We start from the raw sequence: 17,101 nt of genomic DNA on the forward strand, positions 1-17,101 counted from the left end.
TATATTTTTATTAAAAAAAGAGAAAAAACTTTACCCCCCCCCCCCCCCCAAAAGTTAGTCCATTTATGGAAAAACTAAATACGTAAAGGTTGGTAAATGGTTGGATAATGCGTAAAACAGACACCATAGTGGTCCCTAGCCTCTTATCTAGCAACTCCTACCCCTACCTTCCAATGGTACCAGCCGGAAAACGAGTAACCTTAGCGGAGATCGGGTAACCAATCCCCCCGGTAGAAACTAAGGTTGTATACCAACAGGAGAGGAGGCACAGCAAAGGTAACAATTTGGGTTTTATTACACTCTTATGGTGGCATACAAAACCAAAATTGATCATGAAAACCTCCATAAGAGTATAATAAAACTCACATTGTTGCTTGGGAGTGTTGCCTCGACACTGTAGAATGGCAGTTCCATCACGAGACTCGGTAGCGTAGGCCTTAGTACGACTACCTATCTAAACCCAAAAACAAAATAATAAGAGTCAAGAAATACCTTCTCGGAACATTCGGCATGGACAAAGGCGACGAAATAAGGACATGGAATGGATACTTGGACCTGCAGATCGCTAAATTTCGTTGGTGGCGACAAGGTGTTGCTCGATCAGTTAGAACCCCGAAAGCTTGGCACTGTAGGAAATCTGTCGCAAAGGCGAGAAGGTTTGGAGGATCCGCGGCGACAAAGCCCAACTTTTCTAGAGTGGTGGAGCGACCAACGGGCTGGGAATAGGCTTCGTAGTGTTGGGTAAAACGCAGGATCGTTAATGGACTGGAAAGCGATCAATGAGAGAATGTGCGTGTTGAGAATAAAAGGCCGTTTCTTCAACTACACCATCATAAACGTGCATTGTCCACACGATGGTAGACCCGACGACGAGAAGAAAGGGTTCTATGCGCAGCTGGAGGCAATGTACGACAGCTACTCACCACGGGACATCAAGATCGTCATCGGGGATATGAACACCCAGTTCGGCACGGAAGTAATAGATAGACCGGTGATCAGGCCCCATAACCTGCACAGCGACACGAACGATGACGGCCAGCAATCATCAACTTTGCGGCTTCCCTAGGCTTGGTTATCAAAAGCACCTTCTTTCCCCACAAAGATATCCACACGGCCACCTGGAGATCACCTGACCAACGATCCTCGAACCAAATCGACCATATTCTCATCGAGGGCCGGTTTTTCTTCAAGGTCAACATCGTACCAACGTACGCTCCCTACGGAGTGCGGATATGACTCGGACCACTACCTAGTAGCAGTACATGTGCGCTCAAAACTATCGACGGTTTATACCTGGCGACAAAGTCGCCCTCCTCGGCTAAACATTCGGCAACTAGACAACCCGTGAACTACTGAAAACTACGTGCGTTCAGGACGCGTTCTGCCTTCCTCTGTGGAGCTGGACGCATCGACCCTTGAAAACGGATGGAGTAGAATACGCTCGGTCGTCAACGAGGTCGCAACCACGGTGCAAGGTGTGAAAACCTCGAGTGCACGAAATGCTTGGTTTGACGGGAATGCTAACAAGCGATAGAGAGGAAAAAAAGAGCTTGGGAAAACTATCTGAGCATATCCACGAGAGAGAATTTAGCCAAGTATCGACGAGCGAGGAATGAGTTGACCACGATCCTGAGGAGGAAAAACCCCCAGAAGGAGGACAGAGAGCGTGAGGAGCTGGAACAACTATTCCGTGCCAATGACACGCGTAAGTTTTACGAGAAGGTGAACCAAACTCGCAAGGCCCACACACCAATAACTGACATGTGTAGGTACGAGGAAGGGGATCTAATCACAAACGAGCGCGAGGTGGTCGACAGATGGAAGCAGTTCTTTGATGAGCACCTCAATGGCGATATAGCAGCAGGAGGCGCAATGGAAGTTTACCTCGGAGTGCCTATAAGCGACAACAGCATACCGGCTCCCGATCTCGAAGAGATCCGGCGAGGAATCGGTCTGCTGAAGAATAATAGATCCCCCGGAAAGGTCGTTTCGAACCAACACGATCCCGCGAATACAACGCATATTCGCAGTGAGTCAGGTAACACAGTAGAAACCGTGGGACGGCGGAGGTAGTCTACGCCAGACTAAAAACGGTGGCTAGGAGGATAGGGTTACAAATTAATGCGTTGAAAACCAAATATATGGTAGGAAAAGGCTCCCGAGATAGTAACGTTTGCCTCCCACGGACAGTGACTATTGACGGCGATGAACTGGAAGTGGTTGCTGAGTTCGTATATTTGGGATCTCTGGTCACCGCCGACAATAATACGAGTAAGGAGATCCACGCAGTCAAACTGGAAATCGAGTCAACTTTTCCCTCCGCAAGACGCTTCGATCAAGGAGCATACGCCGCCGCACAAAACTGACGATGTATAAAACGCTATTCAGACCGGTAGTCCTCTACGGACTTGTAACAGTAACTTTGCTTACGGAAGACATACGTGCACTAGGCGTTTTTGAACGAAAGGTGTTGCGGACTATTTTTGGCGGAGTACAAACGGAAAGCGGAGAGTAACGGAGACGTATGAATCACGAGCTACAGGCACTGCTTGGAGAGATTCCTATCGTACACCTGGCGAAAGTTGGGAGACTACGGTGACCCGGCCACGTCGCAAGGATGCCGGACGACTGTGTAGTGAAATCCGTTCTCTTGAAGAACCCCACCGGCACCAGGAATAGAGGGGCTCAACGTGCTAGATGGCTCGACCAGGGTAAAGCCGACTTGCGTGTGTCGAGACGCGCAACGAATTGGCGAAGAGTAGCCCACGACCGAGTGCAATGGAGAGGAATTCTTAATACGGCTGGAACCCCGGCTCTCGGCTGAATAAGTGTGTAAGTACGTAAAGTTGATTATTTACATAAGCTCTTTAAAACTTTACATAAACACACAACAGACTACAACAGACCAAATCTTCACCCTGCGGCAGATCCTCTAGAAGTGCCGCGAATTCCGAGTCCCCACGCACCACCTGTTCATCGATTTCAAAGCCGCATATGATAGCGTAAACCGACAAGAGCTATGGAAAATTTTGGACGAAAACGGCTTTCCGGGTAAGCTTACTAGACTTATCATGGCTACGATGGATGGGATCCAGTGCTGTGTGAGAATCTCGTGTGGATTGTCGGACCCATTCGAATCTCGCAGGGGACTTCGACAAGGAGATGGTCTTTCCTGCCTGCTATTCAACATTGCGCTTGAAGGTGTTATAAGGCGAGCGGCGATCGAAATGCGGGGCATGATTTTCAATAAATCCAATCAATTTATCTGCTTTGCTGACGACGTGGATGCTGTCGGCAGAACATTTGAGGCGGTGGAAGATCAGTACACCAGACTGAAACGCGAAGCAGAGAAGATTGGATTGCAGATAAATACGTCTAAAACGAAGTATATGCTGGCGGGCGGGACCGAGCGCGACAGGGCTCGCTTGGGCAGTACCGTGGTAATCGACGGGGATGAGTTCGAGGTAGTCGACGAGTTCGTATACCTTGGCTCACTGGCAACAGAGGACAACAATACCAGCCGTGAGATTAAAAGACGTATTATCAGCGGAAGTCGGGCCTACTACGGACTCCACAAACACTTGCGGTCGAACTATTTGAGCCCCCGTACAAAGTGCACACTGTACAAAACGCTAATTAGACCGGTTGTCCTCTACGGGCACGAAACGTGGACACTGCTAGAAGAGGACCTACGAGCACTCGGAGTTTTCGAACGGCGGGTGCTTAGAACCATCTTTAGCGGAGTGCAAGAAAACGGTATATGGAGGCGAAGAATGAACCACGAGCTCGCGCGTCTCTGCGGCGAACCAAGTATTCAGAAAGTGGTTAAAGCTGGACGGATACGTTGGGCAGGACACGTTGCTAGAATGCCGGACAACTATCCTGCAAAAATGGTGTTCGCATCAAATCCGGTAGGAACAAGACGAAGAGGGGCACAGCGAGCGAGGTGGCAAGACCAGGTGGAGCGAGATCTGGCGAGCACTGGGTGCCCGCGGAACTAGAGATCAGTTGCCATGGACCGAAACAGATGGAGAAATTATACTGCGCAGGCCTTGTCATAAGACGTTAGGCCAATTAAGAAAGAAGAAGAAACACACAAATTCATTAAATTCTGAGAGGGTCATGCATACCTGCGGTTGAGTTGGCGTGAAATCTGTCAGGAAGAAAGAAAAACGAGAGAATTTAGAGCAAAAACCAAGAAAACAAACGGAACAAAAATATATGGGACTGGAAAAGGAAGATAGCGGCACAGAAAGAAGCGTAAAACGTGTGCAAGAATATGACGAAAAATGAAATTTTAATTTCAAGTAAAACTTTATTTCTAATTCAAAGTCCATGTCCGGTTTGAAGTAATATTTCAAGCCAAAATTAGATATCCGATTTAAAGCCTAATACCAAATCTAGTTTATTTCCAATTTTAGGTCCAATTTTAAGTAAAATCGAAATGTAATTTCAAATGTAATTCCAAGTTTTATCTCAAGTCCAATTTAAATCGAATTTATGTCCAATTTCAAGTACAAGTACAATTTTAATTCAAGTACAATTTTAATTCTATTTTTAAGTTTAATTTTGATCTTAATTTCAAATTCTTTTTCAAGTCATATTACAACTTAAGTTTCAAGTCTAATTTAATTCCAAATTAGAAAAATATTAAGCCCAATTTTAAATAAAAACTTCCAGCCTAAATTACTTCAAATTTAAAGCCAAAATTTCAATTTCCAGTTCAATTTAAATTTAAAATTCTTTCCCAATTCCAACGTAGATTTTATGTCCAGTTGCACTCGAAAGTTTGGAGCTTTTACCTTATTGGCCGGTATTTCTGTGATAAGTAAAAATAGATTCACCATCCTACGATTGCCCCATTTTTCCTGGCAAAACATTCTTTCGAAAGGTCTGGTTCCCCACCCGATTTTTATGTACGTACAAGATTTGGATGGACTTTTCGAATAAAGTTAACAATACTCGCATACTGTCATTAGTCTAATTTTGAACAAAATGGCTGTAAATCGTTCGAAAAACGTAACTGGACAATATACACACTTCCATTTAGCTTTGTCATGTCACTTGAACCCCAGAACTGAACAAACGTTTCTGATGCCAGCGAGCGGTCACTTTAGGAAGTAGGCAAACGTTCGTTTGCCCGAGATGACAGTGCCAGTGCAGAGGCCACGGTTTTTCCAATATTTATGATACCAATAATGAGTGTCCCGACGAATCCCGAGGCAAACGTGCAGCATACATACAGTGCAGCGAGCGCTCTGTTCTGCCTGTTTCCGGCTGTGTTTGGTCAACATTAACCGGATCCTGCAGCAATAATGCAGCGTTCCATTCTCGTCGGATTACTGCGTTCTCGCATCGTCCTCGTCGTCGTCGTCGTCGTCGTCGGTGAGCGGGTGGTTGTAGGAAGGAGCTGGCACTATTGGTAACGTTCCGACCATTTGCGAACCTTTATGCAAACACTGACCCGTGCTAATTCCCACCGTGCAAAGTTACCAATGAAAAATACAACGTAAACGGCCGGGGTGAGCACTCAAACTGACCAATCCAGTCAGTGAACACAAGCGGGTGGTTTGTTATAATTTCTAGCATGGCGGTTGATTCTTGCTGAAATTTTTGCATCCTTTTCAACTCCACCCGACGGCCAACGGACCGCATTCGGAGAGCGGTGGTGTTGACGTTGACCAGCCTTTTTTATCCTTTCCACATAGCTGGAAAATATTTTCGCTGATGTCGACCAGCGGGAAGCACAAGAAACTCGGAGTCTCAGGTTATTCGTTCGCAGCGCGTATCATATATGTACGGTCGAATGTGTTTATACTACTAGGTAGAGAACTGGCTGGCTGGCAGATCCTGGAGCAGGATAACGAATGCACACATTGTTGCAACGGATATTTAATGACGGCGAAACTTTTTAGTTCCCGGTTTCACATTGCACGCTGTTGTTGCCGCCGCGATACGCTGCGCTGCTGGTATGAAATGTTGGTTGCCGTATTTTTGTTTCAATTTGGTTTTCCCCCGTCCGGTTCCCGGGAATCGCGAAAATTTCCGAGCTCAAATTATCGACTTAATGAGTTGATTTTGGTTGTTTGATAAAGTTGTGCATATGCTGATTTTTGCATATTATTATGGTGTACCAATGATTTAACCGAAACGATAATGTTGAAACATGTGTGTGTTGCATAATAACAAGGTAAATTTTAATATGTGAACGAAATCATATCTATTTACATAGGCACAAAATCAACACCAACAAGTGAAAGTTTGACATCTGTCATGCATTGATAATGTCATGAAAACGTTTTCTAATCTGCATACTAGGGAAGCAAAAAAAAACTTTTCCAGTTAGCTTTCGAACCAGTTCGAAGGGCCTCGCATTCCTGCAAGCGGTATCAGTTGGGATGTTTGAGAATCAAGATTTGAAGCTCTATTAATTATTCTATCCCCTTGGAGCAACCAGCTCTTGGAATGGAAGTTTTTTTTCTTCTTTCACAGCTCCGAATGTTTCATAGCGTGCAACAGCACCACAGCACACAACGTATCCTTGCAACTGATGTCCAATTCTAGCCGTTACACTTCCTTCTCCAGATGCAGTAATTAAAAATAATTAAAATGCAGACGCGATCTGCCATCGTCGTCGTCGTCGTCCTTCCGACCGGGAGGAAAACATTGGAAACCACCGAGTATCAAGTTTTCTTTTGGTTGCTTGCGCAAAGACCTCACCTCTATTGCCAGAGATAGCGAGCGAGATAGAGCTAGGAGCTAGAGAGGCGCATAGTCATGAAGGGAGCAACAAAAAATAACTTGTTTTATTATACTACTTTCTGATGCGCCATACATCGGAGGTACATTGGTCGACCATTATTGTTGTAGAAACATGAGTTTTTTTTATTCAAGTTACTAGCCATTTTTTTGCCTTTTCAAAGTCCCAAACCGGGAACGACGACCGCCGAGTGATGCGAGTATGCAAATGAGGATACTAGCTGCTCACCTTGTCGGGGTTTTCATTGGTGAGGATGTTCATGCTGCTGATGGTGATGATGATAATGATGATGACGACGACGACTATGTGGAGAGGTGTGCACAATTTCACTAAATGCGTGATGTTGACTTTGCTCATTTGTGGATTTCTGTAGAATGATGTATTATATATTGAGCAAAGACTTTCACGCTGAAGTTCTTCTGTTCGGCAGGATTGTTCCAGCGATCCAGCATGCTCGTCACGGCTTCTTTTGCAATTTATGCGTCGAAGCTTTATAGAGACAATGATGGGATAAATTATGCAGACCTATTTGTCTGAAAGCGGGATCGGTTGAAGTTGGAAAATTTCAACAGAAAGGCGTCAAATAGTTACTACATTTTTTTTCTGCATTTCGCAACATCTAAGTTGTCGTTTTAATTGGTGGTATTTTTACTATAAGTCAATTTAATGGGTAAAAGTAGATCCACTCAGCCTCAAGTCCAATTTCAAGTGCATTCTAAGGCTATTTTCAAAGTAAAATTTCAAGTCCCAATTCAAGACCAATTTAATGTGTAACCACAATTCCAATTTTAATTCCTGGTTCAATTTGCAGTAAAATGTATAAAATGTAGGTAAAATGATCCAATTATGAGGTCAATTCCAAGTAAAATATCTCCTTTTAACACAAGTCAAGTTTAATTCAAACTTAATTTAACGCAAAATTTCAGGTCCAATTAAAGATCAATTTCATGTACAGTATTGTTCTGATTATATCAGCTTCTCCGTGAATTTCGGGCTGATATAAGGCCATTGCAAATCATATTTAAAGTTTTTGTCACCCCTCCTTGGAAATTGGCTTGAAAAATCGGGGGGCAAAAAAATAATTTATAGGATATGAGTCAAATTTCTTTTCATAAAATCAATTGTCTGTGGGCTCTACAGTCTGAAAAACTTGAAAAATGAGTCTCCTAGTTGAATTAACGCTTCTAGCACGAAACAGAAATGGAAATTCGAACAATGGAATTTCCGAAAATCGTCCAAAAAAAAATTTCCTTTGTTTTTGTTTTTTTCGTATATTTTTGCATAGAAAATAATAACGTATATATTATAAGCAAGAATAGATTCGGTTTTCACGTTTAAACCTTAAATAAAAATTCTTAAAATCCATGTTGTTTTGCTCGATTAAAAAATTCACTTTGTTTTTTTTCGCCCCCCCCCCCCTTCAGTGGCCGAACACCGGAAGGACAAAAACTTTATAAAATATTTGTAATGGCCTAATTGAAAAACTGATTTAATCGGAAATATTTTTTTTTGTTGCTCAAAGCATGCCAAGTTTACTATTGAATTGAAGTTGTCATCTTTTTGCCTTATTGGGGTGGTCATGTTTCTACACATAAGGGTGATTCAAAACAAAAAGGTTTTAAACGCGTACCAAAAGTGCGATATCTTTATAAAAATTGTAGAACTTACTAAAAAAAGTAACTTTGTCGAATATAGTAACTGTCTATCTCTTATGATTGTCGAAATATGATGATTTGTCTGTAAAAAGCACTTAAAAATCTATTTGTGTCAATAATCAATAACTCACCAATCACCATTTACCACCTTGAGAAATATTTGAGCTCCAAGAAGTACTATTTTTCATCGAAAAAGCTCAATATCTTGGAAAATTAAGAAAATAGCGTATAACGATGTCCCACTAAAACATGAGTTTTAGCAAGATAAATAACTTTCTAGAACACTATGAACACGTAAGAATTGACCAGAATAATTTAGAGACAAGAAATTGTTTTCAAGGGTTTGTTTTACAAATAACGCTTCATAGCTAATTTCTACGAAGAGATACAGCTATAATGTCTTTTATAAAGCTATTTGTATTGATATTTACTACATCTTTGCTGAACGCATAAAACCTGTATCTCGAATATGTGAGAAAACAAATTTCGTATTTCACTTTTAAGGGGATTAATCACAGAATGGTTCCTGTCAAATGAAGTTTTTTATGCCAAGAAATATTGCCAAAGTTCCAATTTCAACACCAGTTGCAAGTCTAATTATTATAAGTATGTACATTTTTGGATCCAATGTAAGTCCAATTGCTAGTCTAACTTATAATGCAATTTTATGTCATATTGCAAGTTTCAGTAGAAACTATTTTTCATTCCTGTTTTTTAGTCTTCTCTATAAAATTTAGTGTGAAAAATCTTGTAAGTCCGAAGTTTTTTTTCTAAATAGGGCTAGCATATTTGCGATAAGCGATTATTATTATATATCGATTAATTGCCGAATTGATTGCTTGAGTTTTCTAGGCCAAAACTTACTTTTTAAAAGTCGGTGCCCCACCTTTTGTTTATGTCTGGGCACGCCAGTCTCCTTCGTCGGATAATAATGAGAACTGTAAGGAAAGCTAAAGACGTAAAATTTAGCCAAAAACCAAATAAGTACATTTATTTATACAACTTTAAAACAAAAATTGACATTGACTATATATACTGTTGGATTCGATTATCCGGAACGGACAAAAGGTAATGATGATTAGAAAATGAAGAAAGTTAGCAATAGTTTAACAGTGAAACGAAAGCATGTATCTTCCAGAAGTGTCTACAATTTCAAAACAAGAGGCATCCTTTACGAAGGTCTGCTGCCATTACTTTTACGCTGTCATCCTGTACCACGGTGTACCGGTTGAAGTTGTACGGAAGATGGGCCCTAAGTGAAGTTCATTGTTCTATACTCATCGTAGCTCCCAAACCACTAAGTTTTCTAAGCGATGATGCTTTCGATGAAAATTCATACGTTTCCGCACGGAGCACGTACCACTGAAGTTGGATTCTGTAGTCGGTGCCAGTCGTCGGATCGGAAATGGCTCGCACGAATGAAGTTTCTCCTTTGGGCTTGTTGTCGTCGGTCGCTGAAACGACAACAGCCTACGGTACAGCGAGCGACAAACGTCAACGGGCATAGCAAGAATGAAAATAAAACAACACAACAAGCCGCATTCGATGATAGGCTGTAAACACGGTAAGCAAAGTGGAAAACCTTACCGTTTTGTTGTTCGCCTGCTGCCCATGCACTCGTCGTCATTGAATCCCGATTTTTCCGACGGGAACAACCGACCGAATCGGTCGGTGGTTCGGTTTGGTTCGTTTTAACTTGCGTTGTAGATTGTACGTTCAATGTGTGCGTGTTGATTAGGGTGGTTTTCGGGATGCGAACCATTTGGTACACAGAATAATATATAAATCTGATAATATTCCTACTAAAAAGCAAGAATCCGTGTAAATTAAAAAAATTTACTTAAAAAATCCAGAATTCAGTTATACTTTCCACTGACTGGATTTGTTCTGTAATGGCAGGATGCCAAAATCAGGCTAAAACAGCACGGAAAAATTGTGTGTTCTGTTAGAAAAGGCAGTAGCCGTGTTTCCGGACACTCGTTCACGTAAATTTCCTAATCCATGATCCCGGTTGCAATGAAAATGTCGTTTTTCAAGCCACTGGAAAACCGCAACATGTCGAACAAAAAAGTTGGGCTTTCACTTGAAAGCGCTGATAACTCTTTTTGTCATTGCTCCGGCTTCCAGTCTCTAATTTTTCCCAGAATACATTTATTGCATTGGAGGATTTGGCCACTTTTAGGTGAAATTAGTCGTCATCGATTCTGCTAATTTCAAAAACAGTTTTTTTGTTTGAAACAAAAATTCTGTCCATGAAAATATATTCGCAGTGTTCAGATTGGCAAGAAGAATGCAGTATTTACATTTTTATGAACATAATCCCGCTTTTGGACCCAAAAACTGCTTCCGAAATTGCGCTTTCCGACGAAAAGTAAATGACTGCTAGTTTCCCGTTAAACAATCTCACTTCCTCGACGTGACGTGCGAGTAGTTTGGTTTTCGCGAATTTTGATACGTTGCTTTTAAAGGTGCTTATGAATGATGGACGAGCGTTTGGTGAGGAAGAATGGTAGACTGTATGATACTGTGAAGCTTCGATGTGGAGCCAAAAATATACTGCGTAGTTCAATTACTGAGTGGGACTCTAACCCACACTCTCTTTCGGTTTGCGCCCAAGTGTTTTGACAATTAAACTATCAGTACACGACACCCTATATTAGATAATCTCACAACCGATTTCGATCTTGCTTTTGTTATTTGGACACGATATTGGTGACTGCATAGCAAATGTCAAAATCAAATAAAAGCATCATTATGCACGCATTAAGTAAGAAGTGTTCAGGTCATCGTCGTCGTCGTTATCAGCATAGAGCCGGGGTGGCTCGTACTGTTTCAAGCAGTCGTCTCTATTCAACTTGATTTTGGGCCACTCGTCGCCAATTTGTCAGTCGTCTCAGAAGTCGCAAATCACTTTCGACCTAGTCAAGTCATCTTGCACGTTAAGCTCCTCTGTTCATGGTGCCATTGGAGTTGTTGAAGAGAACTGTTTTCGTAGCACTGTCGTCCGGTATCCTTACGACGTGTTGGGCCCATAGTAGCGACGTTCGCCAGATGTACGATGGAAATCGATGTGATTCATACGCTTTCGCCATTCTCCGCTTTCCGCAGTATCTTCCGCTCAAACATGACAAGGGCGCGTAAGTCCTCCGTGAGCAGCATCACAACTTTAAGTCCATGAAGAACTATCGGTCTAAAAGGATTTTATACATCGTCAGCTTCGTACCGCGGTGTATGCTTCTTGATCGTATCTTTTTGTGAAGAGCAACGTAGGCCTGTTTTTCCGCTTGAATGCGTCGCGGAGACCCGCGGTCACCAGCGATCGCAAATACACGAATTCATCTACCACATCTAGTTCGCCGCCATCAACGGTTACCGTCCGTGGAAGGTGCGCGATTGCTTCCTTTGAGTCTCTTCGTTTTATGTATTTGGTCTTCGAAGCATTTATTTTCAATGTAGCTGTGATGATTAGTCACATCAATTTGTCCGGAAAACTGTATTCGTGCGTTATCTGCCATAGATGGTCTCGATCGACTGTATCGTTTGTTGTTTTGAAGTCAATAAAAATGTGATGAATGGGATCGGTGTACTCTTGAAGATCTGACGAATGGTAAAGAAGAGCCATAGGGGCGCCCGCCTGTCAATTCCTTATGAAGCCTTGTGGCAGCTGGCGTAACAAGGAGAGGACCTTGCCACGATAACTGCATCAGTTAAGTCGATCATCAGTTTTGTACATGGGACAAACAACTCCTTCCATCCATTTTTTCATTTCTGCTGGCTTGTTGGTTAACCCGATTTCTCGTTTGACCTCTTGAAGATCAGGTACTGAGGCACTACTATCTTCTATCGGTATTTCTTAGTTAATTTCTGTTCCGCCTCCTTTGTCGTTGCGTATACCGAAGTACCACGATAGCGATAGCGACATCTCCGATAGCTTTTACTTCTCAAAGGAAGCCAGTGCCACATCATCGGTGCTAATTCTCGACAGATTGTGGGTTATCTAGCTACCTAATGTTCAGCTGAGTAGGACGGCTTCGTATACTTCATGACTGGTAAACGACTGAATAATGCGTACCGTCAGTACCTTGCGCACCTGTAGGCATAAAATAGACCCTACAGCTGTTCACAGCCTGTTCTCGGTGGGAGAGTCGAAAGAAATGTTTCCAAATTCGCAACAGTATACAAATGTATTTTCGCAGTAATTCAGCGGTTTTAAATTCCTAAAATAAATTTACTTAATTCATATTTCGCATAGACGTATGTAACTTACGTTTAGTCTTTCTATCGACCCTAAATCGAGAATATTTGATGTGTTCCAAGCTTCAGAAATCGTAGTTCCAATAATATAGCGCAATTAGAAACTAATAATCATAATTGTTAATTTCTCACCTTCAATTCTGTAGTAATAACGTGCGCGCGATTCTTATCGGAGGTTATCACTTACTGCCTCTACTATCTAATTTGCTGTCAGTATCACTGCCAGCCTCTTGTAGGAGTTGCTGTCGGAGCTACGGCTTTGGAAGGCGTTCGGCACCGAGGGGTCGGTGACACCGCCTCTTATTCATCAACTCCTATCCCTATCTCCTCATGGTGCCAGCCAGGATACGAGTAACCTCAGTGGAGATAGGATAACCAACTCCGGTGGCAGCCAAGGTCGTATGCTGACAGAGAAGGAGGGCTCTTTTGAGCTTCGTTGGTGCTCCGGCGAAAAAGGAGGTTGGTTGTAGGCTTTGCAAGCCGCCACCGCTAAACATCTAATGCAATGAAACATGAAGAACAAGGAAATTCGGACTGGAACAATCGTAATAGACTCACGCGATGAAAAAGGACTATAGATTGGAAACTTGGGACGCGGAACTGCCGATCTCTCCAGCTCCAAGGGAGCACTCGAGTGCTCTCCGGCGTATTAGAGAGCCGCAAGTTCGACGTCGCTGCGCTGCAGGAGGTGTGCTGGAAGAGCTCGACGGTACGTACGTTCAGAGATGGCCATACCATCTACCAGAGCTGCGGCAACACGAGCTGGGTATAGATTACATAGTGATAGGCGTAATGCGAAAACGGGTGCTTGGATGGTGGTCAACCAATCCTCGAATGTGCAAGTTGAGAATAGAGGGACGGTTCTTCAATGTAACCATTATCAACGTGCACAAGCCTCACCTCAGAAGTATCGATGACGATAAGGATGAATTCTACGCGTAGTTGAAGAGTGAATACGACCGCTACAAAAACAGGGTATCAAGTTCGTCATCGGAAATTTCAATGCTCAGGTCGGTCAATAGGAGGAACACAAACCGGTGATTGAAGGGTTCAGCGCACACCACCTGACCAATGAAATTGGCTTAAGATGAAGACTTTTCGACTTTGCCGCACTTTCCAGCACAGACTCCTACACAAGTACACCTTGAGGTTACCAAATCAGAAAGAATCACAGATCGACCACATTTTGATTGACTGTCGGTACTTCTCAGAAATTATCGACGTCAAATTCTATTGAAGCGCTAACGTTAATTCGGACCACCACCTAGTGATGGTTAAGATGCGCCCAAAACTCTCCCTTGTGAACAACATTCGGTACCGATGCCATACTCCGTTAGGTCTCGCGCGACTGAAGCGGCCAGACGACCCCGCAAACTACGCGTATTCACTCGAAGCTGCGCTGCCGGAAGAGAACGAGTTGGATCAAGCCCTTCTCGAAGGCTGTTGGAGCACCATCAAAACAGCCATCAACAGTGCAGCGGAGAGCTCCATCGGGCATGTGACACGGCATCAGCGGAACCATTGATTTGACGATGGATGAGGAGAAAGCGAAACTAAATCTTCTGGAGAAAAAGCGCTACCTGGAAGAGCAGGAATATGCAGAGTTGGAGCGGCTGCATCGTTCTCAGGAATCGCGAAAGTTCTACCAGAAAGCGCGCTGGTAAACCCGCGCAGTCGCACAGAGCCTCGCGCTTGTTAAATGTTGAACATTTTTGTGGACAATCCCTGGCTGTATACAACACAATTGGCTGTTAATTGAGAAATCACTCAAAAAGGAGATGACACTTTGTGCTTGTGCGACCACATTGCAATGAGTTAAATTCAAGCAATGCTTTCGAGTAGAGAAATCACTGCATCATTGGGAAATGCGTCGGCCACGATTTTGGTGGTCAGAGAATGTTCACAAAGAGTTCTGTTTTCCTTGCTTTGGACACTAGTGGCAGACACACTTCTTCACAAGATATCGCAGCTTGGTTATGAGACCATTACTTAGGCCGGCGACGTAAACCCCACAAAAACATTCGTTATCATTCACTAGGTGAAGAAAACATATTATTTATTTCCCTAGGTCCTGCTGCTTAATCTGCACAGGGTCTCGCGCGTTGTAACGCCGGCTCTGCTTTATACATTCCAGCAATTCATTGTTATTTGTAACAACAATTTGTAATTGTACGTTGAATTGAATAATTCATAATTCTTTGCTCGGTAGAATATTAATCGAAAACAAGTAAATAAATAAATGAACAATAACAAAATATGTACATATGTATCATACAGAGGTGGGCACAATTCCGCTAATCCGCTAACAGCTAATTAGCTCAGCTAACATTTTGGTTAGCGGTTAGCGTTTTCGCTAATTTTTAAAACCGTTAGCGTTTTTGTTAGCTTCCGCTAAATTTATGTGCCGCTAAATAAACCGCTAACTATTTTTTAGCAAGAGGAAAATTGTTATGAAATATGAAATTTTTCTTTTAATTTAACTGTTTAGCTATTATCTATCAATATTATCGCATAGATCTGGAACGAAAGATCCCAAACCTTATAAACTTTTGTATGCGAGCACGGTTGATGGACTCATGAAATAAATTAATAATTAAAAACGATATATTCTTAGAAAACCTCAAAAGAAACTTTCCGATTTATTTACTTCATTTATATCGCATACATTATTTTAAAAATTCATAAGTATTGAAGCATCATTTCAAAAATATTATGAAAATGAAAGCATTTGATTTTTTGTAATGTGGTTTTAACTAGTGTGTCATTCACCACACAAGAAAATGTAACCAAGTTTACACAACAATCCAGCAAAATTATTATCTGGAAAACAGTTTTTCACAAAATTTTCCGTGGAAGCGAAAAACTCCATAGCAAACTTAAATTTCCAAAATATTTTTTTGTTTCTTATTCTTGTTTTACAAATTGGCCAATATGTGCTTGTAAGGGATTAAAATTTCACGATAGTGTTATTTTTTATTTCTGAGTGATGACCAAAAAGGTCGAATTCCTAAGATATTCATAGACAGCAGTCCCTTAAATTAGGCGGTGAGTGGTGCTACATGCCCACTGCATTTTCTTAGTTTCCTGTTAATCACTTTATTTGGTTTTTGGTAGTTAACAAGCTCATAACGGGCTTTAATAATATACCCAGAATCAGTTTTGTTGATCGATAGATAGCTGATGGACGAACAGCATCACGCATCGCCTTATTCGGAGAATTCCTGTACCACTGACAATTCATATCTCAGGAACCAAATGTGTGGTAGAGCAAACATTTTTAAATGAAAATGTAAGTAAATTTTTTGGCAATCCAGAAAAAATATTGTTGGAAAAATCTTTTAAAAAAATTTTCACAGAAAAAACTATGTTAAAATCAGTTATGCCTCATGGAAATTGCCCTCGTAATTTCATTTCATCCATTTTAAATGTGGTAATGTTCTTCAAAACATTTTTTTGTGAATGCCTGCAATTTTTTCACGAAATTATTTCATGTTTTTCCAGTATATATTTTTTCTTATACCTTTGCAACGAAGATTTTCTTTTTTTCAAAATTGGTTTTTTAAAAAGTATTGCTAAATTTGTGCTGCTAACAAATTTAGCGATTAGCGTTAGCTTCCGCTAAATTTTTGGTTCATTTAGCGGTTAGCGGTTATCGAAGCTAACGTTTTGGATTAGCGGTTTAGCTGTTAGCGAAGCTAAAATTTCGGTTAGCGGTGCCCACCTCTGGTATCATACTACCACATGGTTATCGTGGTGTCCATTACATACTGATTTTACTCACTTGTTTCAATGTTAATTATAATTATTACCTACTAGGGTAACCAACCTATTTTGGACTCCACCAGCAGCTGTACATAATTTGGACACTTCCATTTGATTTTACTATGCCCAGATTATTACCGCCCAGTCTAGCTTCGAGGTACGATGCTGGTCTAACAAGCCAGTCGTCGTATGTTCGAATCTCGGCTAGGCGGTGCTTGCTAGTTAGTGTCAGTAGGATTGTTGCACTGGCCCCGTAATTTTCCTGTACTCTAACAGTCGGCTGCGAAGTCTGTCGATAAAGAAGGGTAATGTCTAAAGACGGTATAAACCCATGGCTTTGCTTTTATGTCCAGATTATGTACAGCCATTGTACAAAATATGTTGGTTACCCTATTTCGGCACTTAAAACATTGGCCACCAATGTAACTACATAGACAGGTGAGGAAGAAGACACATTTTCTTGATATTAGAGGAGTAAAAAATATAAACAAAAAATAACTACGTCACTATTTGGATGGGTTTAGTATGGCAGTTTGTATTTGTGTGAGAATGGCAGTTGTACGCGTACTAATAGAGCGCTTCTCCACACCTGTCTATTTACCCTCATTGATTGGCCGAGTGTGAATTAATATGTTTAACGTTCAATAATATCATTTTGATGTGCGAACAA

Source organism: Sabethes cyaneus, chromosome 2 (assembly GCF_943734655.1).
Source record: "Sabethes cyaneus chromosome 2, idSabCyanKW18_F2, whole genome shotgun sequence".
Lineage (NCBI taxonomy): Eukaryota > Metazoa > Arthropoda > Insecta > Diptera > Culicidae > Sabethes > Sabethes cyaneus.